Source organism: Lemur catta, chromosome 1, assembly GCF_020740605.2.
Source record: "Lemur catta isolate mLemCat1 chromosome 1, mLemCat1.pri, whole genome shotgun sequence".
In the NCBI taxonomy this organism is placed as follows: Eukaryota; Metazoa; Chordata; class Mammalia; order Primates; family Lemuridae; genus Lemur; species Lemur catta.
Window position 1 is genome coordinate 145,537,766 of NC_059128.1, and position 6,716 is coordinate 145,544,481.

Sequence of the window (6,716 nt, forward strand, 5' to 3'; positions counted from 1 at the left end):
AATATAAGACCTGAAAGTGTGAAACTTCTAGAAGAAAACATTGGGGACACTTTCCATGACATTGGTCTGGGCAAATATTTCTTGAGTAATATCTCAGAATCACAGGAAACCAATACAAAAATGGACAAATGGGATTACATCAAGCTAAAAAGCTTCTGTACAGCAAAGCAAACACCAAAGTGAAGAGACAACTCACAGAATGGGAGAAGATATTTGGAAACTATGCATCTGACAAGGGATTAATAACCAGAATATGTAAGGAGCTCAAATAACTCAATAGAAAAAAATCAAATAATCTAATTAAAAATGGGCAAAATAGCTGAATAGACATTTCTCAAAGAATGGCCAACAGGTATATGAGAAAATGCTCATTACTAATCATCAGAGAAATGCAAATCAAAACTACAATGAGATATCATCTTGCCCCAGTTAAAAGACATGCAACAACGAATGCTCACAAGGATGTGGAGAAAGCAGAACCTTTGTACACTGCTGGTGGGAATGTGAATTAGCACAACCACTATGGAGAACAGTGTGGAGATTCCTCAAAAAACTAAAAACAGAACTACCATATGATCCAGCAATCCTAATGCTAAGTATATATCCAAAAGAAAGGAAATTAGTATATCAAAGAGATATCTGCACTCCCATGTTTATTGCAGCACTATTCACAGTAGTCAAGATATGGAATCAATCTAAGTGTCCACCAATGAATGAATGGATATAGAAAATGTGGTACATATACACAATGGAATACTATTCAGCCATAAAACAATAGTGAAATTCTGTCATTTGCCACAACATGGATGGAACTGAAGGACATTAAGCAAAATAAGACAGGCACAGACAGACAAATTTTGTATGTTCTCACTCATATGTAGGGGGTTAAAAATTAAAGCAATTGAACACATGGAGATAGAGTGGAATGATGGTTACCAGAGGCTGGGAAGGGAAGCAGGGGGGTGGGGATAGAGTGGGGATGGTTAATGAGTGTAAAAATACAGTTAGAATGAATAAGATCTAGTATTTGATAGCACAACAGTTACTATAGTCAACAGTAATTTATTGTAAATTTAAACATAACAAAAAAAGTGGAATTGAAATGTTTCTAACACAAAGAAATGATAAATTTGAGGTCATGGATACCCCCCCCCAAAAAAAAAGGATCACACTGGATAATTCCTACATGGAAAAGTGTGATGAGAACGTCCCATGGCTGGACTACAAGAACATTTTCAAGTGGTAGAAGTGGGCAGCAAGATCTATGTGGATGATAGACTTATTTCTCTGGAGGTGAAGCAGAAAGGTGCTGACTTTCTGGTGACAGAGGTAGAAAATGATGACTCCTTGAATAGAAAGAAGGGTGTGAACCTTCGTGGTACAACTGTGAACCTGGCTGCTGTGTCAGTAAAGGACATTCAGGATCTGAAGTTTGGGGTAGAGGAGGATGTAGATATTGTGTTTGTGTCTTTCATCTGTGAGGCATCTGATGTCTGTGTCTGTGTCCTTTCTCTCTCCTGGGAGAGAAAGGAAAGAGCATCGTGATAATCAGCAAAATCAAGAATCATGAGGGAGTTTGGGGGGTTGACAAGATCCTAGGAGTCTGCAATGTGCTCATGGTGGCTCATGGTGATGTAGGCATCGACATTCATGCAGAGAAGGTCTTCTTGCAGGAATAGTCATCAGAAGATGATTCTTAGGTGGTGCAAGTAAGCCTTGGAAGTCTGTCACTTGTGCTATACAGATGTTAGAGGGCATGATTAAGAAGTCCCACCCCACCCAGGCTGAGGGCAGTGATATGGCCAATGCAGTCCTGGATGGAGCTGACTGCATCACGCTGTCTAGAGAAACAGCCAAAGGGGACTCTCCTCTGGAGGCTGTTCTCACGTAGCACCTGACTGCTGGTGAGGCAGAGGCTGCTGTCCACCACTTACAGTTATTTAAGAAGCTCCATTCCTGGCACCTGTTACCAGCAACCCCACAGAAGCTGCTGCCATTGGCACATGGAGGCTTCCTTCAAGTGCTGCAGTGTGGCTATAATCGTCCTCACCAGGTCTGGCAGGTCTGCTCAGCAGGTGCCCAGGTAGTGCCCACATTCCCCCATCATTGCTGTCACATGGAATCACCAGACAGTTTGCCAGGCTCACCTGTACCATGGCACCTTTCCAGCGGTATGTGAGGACCTCTGGGTGAACTTGGCCACAATTGTTGGCAAGTCCTGCGGAATGCAGAATGAGGAGGTCTCAGCACTTGTCTAATCACAGTCTCAGAAGATGAGGGTGGGCAGGCTAAGATGGCCCCAAGGATTCCTGCCTCCTGGTATTCACGCCCCTGTGGAATTACCTCTCCTTGAGTATGGGCAGGACTTATGACTTCCTTCCAATCGACAGAGTATAGGAAAGGTGATGGGATCCCATTTCTGTCGATTATGTCCTGTAAGGTTGTAACTTTCGTCTTACTGGCAGACTCTCTCACAAGACTCTCTCCCCACAAGGTGTGATCAAGAATGGCAGCTGGTGCATCTTGAAAACTCATCCTCTGTGCTTGAAAAAAGTGTACAGGAACAGGAGAAGGTGAAAACTGTCTTGAGTCTTAACCTGAAGAAGTGAGAAGGAGCTGTTTCCTGGTGGGGAGAGGATAGGGCGAGAAATGGATAAGATATCCAGTGGCATCTCTAATGTTTCAGAGCCACGGAACAAACAAAAGATTGAAAAGGATGAAGAGGTCATACTTTGAAGAGAATCTGAAGAGAAACAGGATAAGGTGTAAGAGATTTCCAAGGCCAAGTGCTCTCACAGACTTTTGCTCCCTGGCAGGAAAGACTAATCATAGCAACGAGTTGACATTTTAACAGGTGGGGCTCCATTCCTCTGTCCAGAGGCAACCACTAATATCACTTTGGCAGAGTGCTGTTGTTGGAGAGATATAATTTAAAAAACTAAAATCTTCTCCCAACCCAGAAAAACCTCTCCAAAAATGTACGAAAGGAGGGAAAAGGATTTCATTACTGAATAAACATTAAACATGTCACATACGATGTGCGTAGATTGCAGAGACAGAAAGGAGATGCCACCCATTACATACATGTTCTCAGGGTAAACAATGAGTAGTCCTCAAGTAAGAGGGCTTGACAGCATCTTTTGTCACACAGAGTTGTCCTAATTTTATTACGAAAATTGGAAAGACCCTCTGTGTTGGTTTTACCTGGAGACGAAACAAACCTTTTTGTAAACTGGAACAAAGTGCCCCGTTGGCCACCAAAGTTAGGCTTTTACCTTCTCACGGGAACTGAGACAGGTGCTCTCTCCTTTGATGTCTGCATTTCAAGAAGGTGGCTCCCAGGTCCTTGAGGAATCACTCCTGAGTTGTGAGACTGGTGAGAGGCTTATTTAGTCATTATAAAGATTTACGTCCATCATTATGAAGATTTGGGCGCTCTCTCCCAAGCCTGGGGATTTTTTGAACCTCTTCTACCAGGTTGCACTATTAGTATACCGTTATGGCCTGGAACTTTAAACTTCTCAAATGTCTGACTTAACCAGAAAGTTCCTTACTTCCTGTGACAGGTCAGGACCAAGTCTCAACGGTGATGCAATATTGTGCAGCACAAGAGTACAAATCACCCCAGTGCTGAAGGGCTTGTTTTATGAAAGGTATTATTTCTTCTTTTGTGTTCATAAGAAAACCTCTTATTTTACATGTTGCTCACAATTAGTTTTCTTATTGATTCTATTGGACTCTCTCTCCTTGTAGACACTGATTTTGGCAAACGTGGCAGTTGGTATCAATGTATGTTTTATGTAAAACAGAAGGAGATTAGTTGCTTTTAAGGAATTCTGCTATTGTATGTGGATTTTTGTAGAAATTGCTACTGAACTTATAATTATGTACTTAACTATAATCAGGTTTCTGTAAAATTTAAATAAAGCCAACTAAAAAAAAGTTCTTCTCCTTCCCTCCGCTGCCCTGCCTGGCCATGACCCCAGCCCTGGGAGGAGTGGGCAGCAGCTGAGGTGGGGCAGCGGCAATGACAGCAGGGGAGAAAGACAGAGGAAGAAATTCTGAAACAAAAGGGAAAGGGGAGAGAAGTCTCTTCCTTTGTTTTCACCAGGGAAAATTAAGCCTCTTATTTTTATTTTTGTATTTGCCTTTACACCATCCAGTATATTATCTCTGCATTTTTTTTTTGAGACAGAGTCTCCCTCTGTGGCCTGGGCTAGAGTGCTGTGGCATCAGCCTAGCTCACAGCAATCTCAAACTCCTGGGCTCAAGCAATATTCCTGCTTCAGCCTCCTGAGTAGCTGGGACTACAGGCACGCACCACCAAGCCCGGCTAATTTTTTCCTATTTTAGTAGAGATGGAGTCTCCCTCTTGCTCAGGCTGGTCTCTAACTCCTGACCTCAAGCAATCCTCCTGCCTTGGCCTCCCAGAGAGCTAGGATTACAGGCATGAGCCACTGCATCCAGCCAATCTCTGCATATTTTTTTAATAAAAGTTGACAACATACTGTATCTAGGCATCTAAGTCCTAAGAATACTTTTAAACTTTACAATATGAATATTTTTATGTCATTGAAAATTTTCTCATAAATGCCATTTTAATACATATTATCCCTTCATACAGAAGTGTCTAAATTTATTTAACTGCTTCCTTATTTTGGAATTTGGAATTTGGGTTGACTCTAATTTTTTTCTATTGTAAATAATGTAAAAATACATTAGAACATATATTTTTAAATGTTTCAACATTTCGAGAGATTCCTAGATGTAAAATTAATGAATCAAAGTACATACATGTTTCTAAGATTTTTGATAGTCCCTGTCAAATTGCTTTCAGAAACGATGCAACAGTTTTTGCTCCCACCTGAAGGTCTAAGACTTTGCCAGTACTGAGTGTTGACCCAGGAGGTTCAACATCTGACTATAGGAGTTCCAGAAAGGAAAAAGAGAAAACAGAAGAAGAAAATTATCAAAGATGTTGGCTTGAAAAATATAAAATTGCTCTTTTTATAGGTTCAGAAAAGCTTAAGTAACAGTACTTTCATATGCTTCATCCTACTATATTACAGGAAAGATTTCTCAGAACTGAAAGGCAGCAGTGTTCAGCTTGACAGTGCCAAATGAATGAAATAGCATGAACAAAAGAGTCACACCAAGGCATGATATCAGGAAATTTAAGAACACTCAAGATGAAGGAAAGATCCTGGAGGAGGGGAATGGAGTTGAGAGGCAGAAAGAAACAGAGACAGGCAGAGAGAAATAGGTCACTTTAAAAAGATGAAGAATCCTGATGCCACCAGGCTTCTCAACAGCAAAAGTTAATGCTTGAAGGCAGTGGAGCAATATCTTTAAAATTCTAAAGAAAATAATATTCATCCTGGAATTCTTTACCCAGAGAATGGTCAATCAAGTGTAAGAGCAGGATAAAGATTTTGCAGACATGCAACAACTAAATAAAACTACCTCCCAGGTGTCCTTTTGTAGAAAGTTACTGCAGGGTGTGCTTCAGCACAACAGAGAGGAAACCAAGCAAGCAGGAGATATGGAGTATAAGAAACAGGAGCTCTAACCCAGGAGGACAGAGAGAAATCCAAGGATAGTAACTGTTGCTTAAAGAGCAGAATAGGGGAGGAGGAATGAGGGCTGGGGGAAGGGAGTGGTATGGTCTAGGAGAGGAGAAGGAAAGGAACCAAAAAAAATTAAGCATTTGGAGAAATTACTAAGGTCACCGTTTAGGCAGATCTACAGGAACATTTGGAAAAAATTAATTATAGGCACAAAGAAAACTTAGCAAATACTTGAAAGGAAGATAAAGGAAAAACAAAAATAGCTTAAGAAAGGAAACAGCAATACTTTTTGTGTTGTAATTATTTTGAGAGATTGAAGAAGCAGGAAGGACAAGAGAACTAAATTCTCAACCATCTCAACAGGAAGTTAATAGAAAATAAAAGTTCTGAACTGGAAAATTATAAGATAAGAATACTATTTAGAAATTTTGATAGTAAATTCCAAAGGGGAGAAAAACAGCTAAAAGTGTTACTGAGGCTCTTTTCTGGAGTGTAAGACTAGTGTGGGAGTTGGGGACAAGAGACAGATATATTTTGTTATAAACTTTTAGTGCTATTTTATTGTTTGCATAGATTTTTAGAAAAGAAAATAAAATTTATTACAATTTAGTGCTTGCTTTGGCAGCACATATACTAAAATTGGAATGATACAGAGAAGATTAGCATGGCCACTGCAAAAAAATTAAAAAAAAAATTATTACAATTTAAAAATCCCCTACATACCACTTTTCCTCCCACCCCAGAAAAAGCATGTGAACTAATCTTAATGTGTTTCATAGGTCAGATAACCATTTTAACTTCTGCTCTGATATTCATCTGGAAATAAAACTATTTTGGTGTTCTCAATGAACCCTCTGAGACGTGTTAGCATTTGTGACCTCAGAGATTTTTAGATCTCTTCTGTTCATGTGAATGATTTTGTGATTCCCCTCTCCCTTCTTTGAATTTTCCACCTCCTGGCAGTTATCAGGGCCTGGAGAGAATGCCTGTTCCACACAAGAGAGTGGGCATAGTGTTTTGGTAAGAGTATTGGGATATGACTTGGTTATAAAAGGGTTGATTACGGTAAGGGTTCTGATCTGCAGCAGGTCCACTAATATCCCCTGAAACCAAACATTTTCATAGAGCTTTGGTGTCTTTGGTAGCTGA

At 40.3% G+C, this 6,716-nt stretch overlaps 1 non-coding gene and 1 pseudogene across 1 annotated transcript; both read left to right on the forward strand.

Annotated features, from left to right (window-relative positions):
* Window positions 1-1,138: 1,138 nt before the first annotated feature.
* Window positions 1,139-2,258, forward strand: LOC123642602 (annotated as a pseudogene).
* A 3,918-nt stretch (window positions 2,259-6,176) lies between these two features.
* Window positions 6,177-6,283, forward strand: LOC123631198. The gene has a single exon (XR_006733063.1). It is a non-coding gene; the product is annotated as a U6 spliceosomal RNA (small nuclear RNA).
* The last annotated feature ends 433 nt before the right edge of the window (window positions 6,284-6,716 follow it).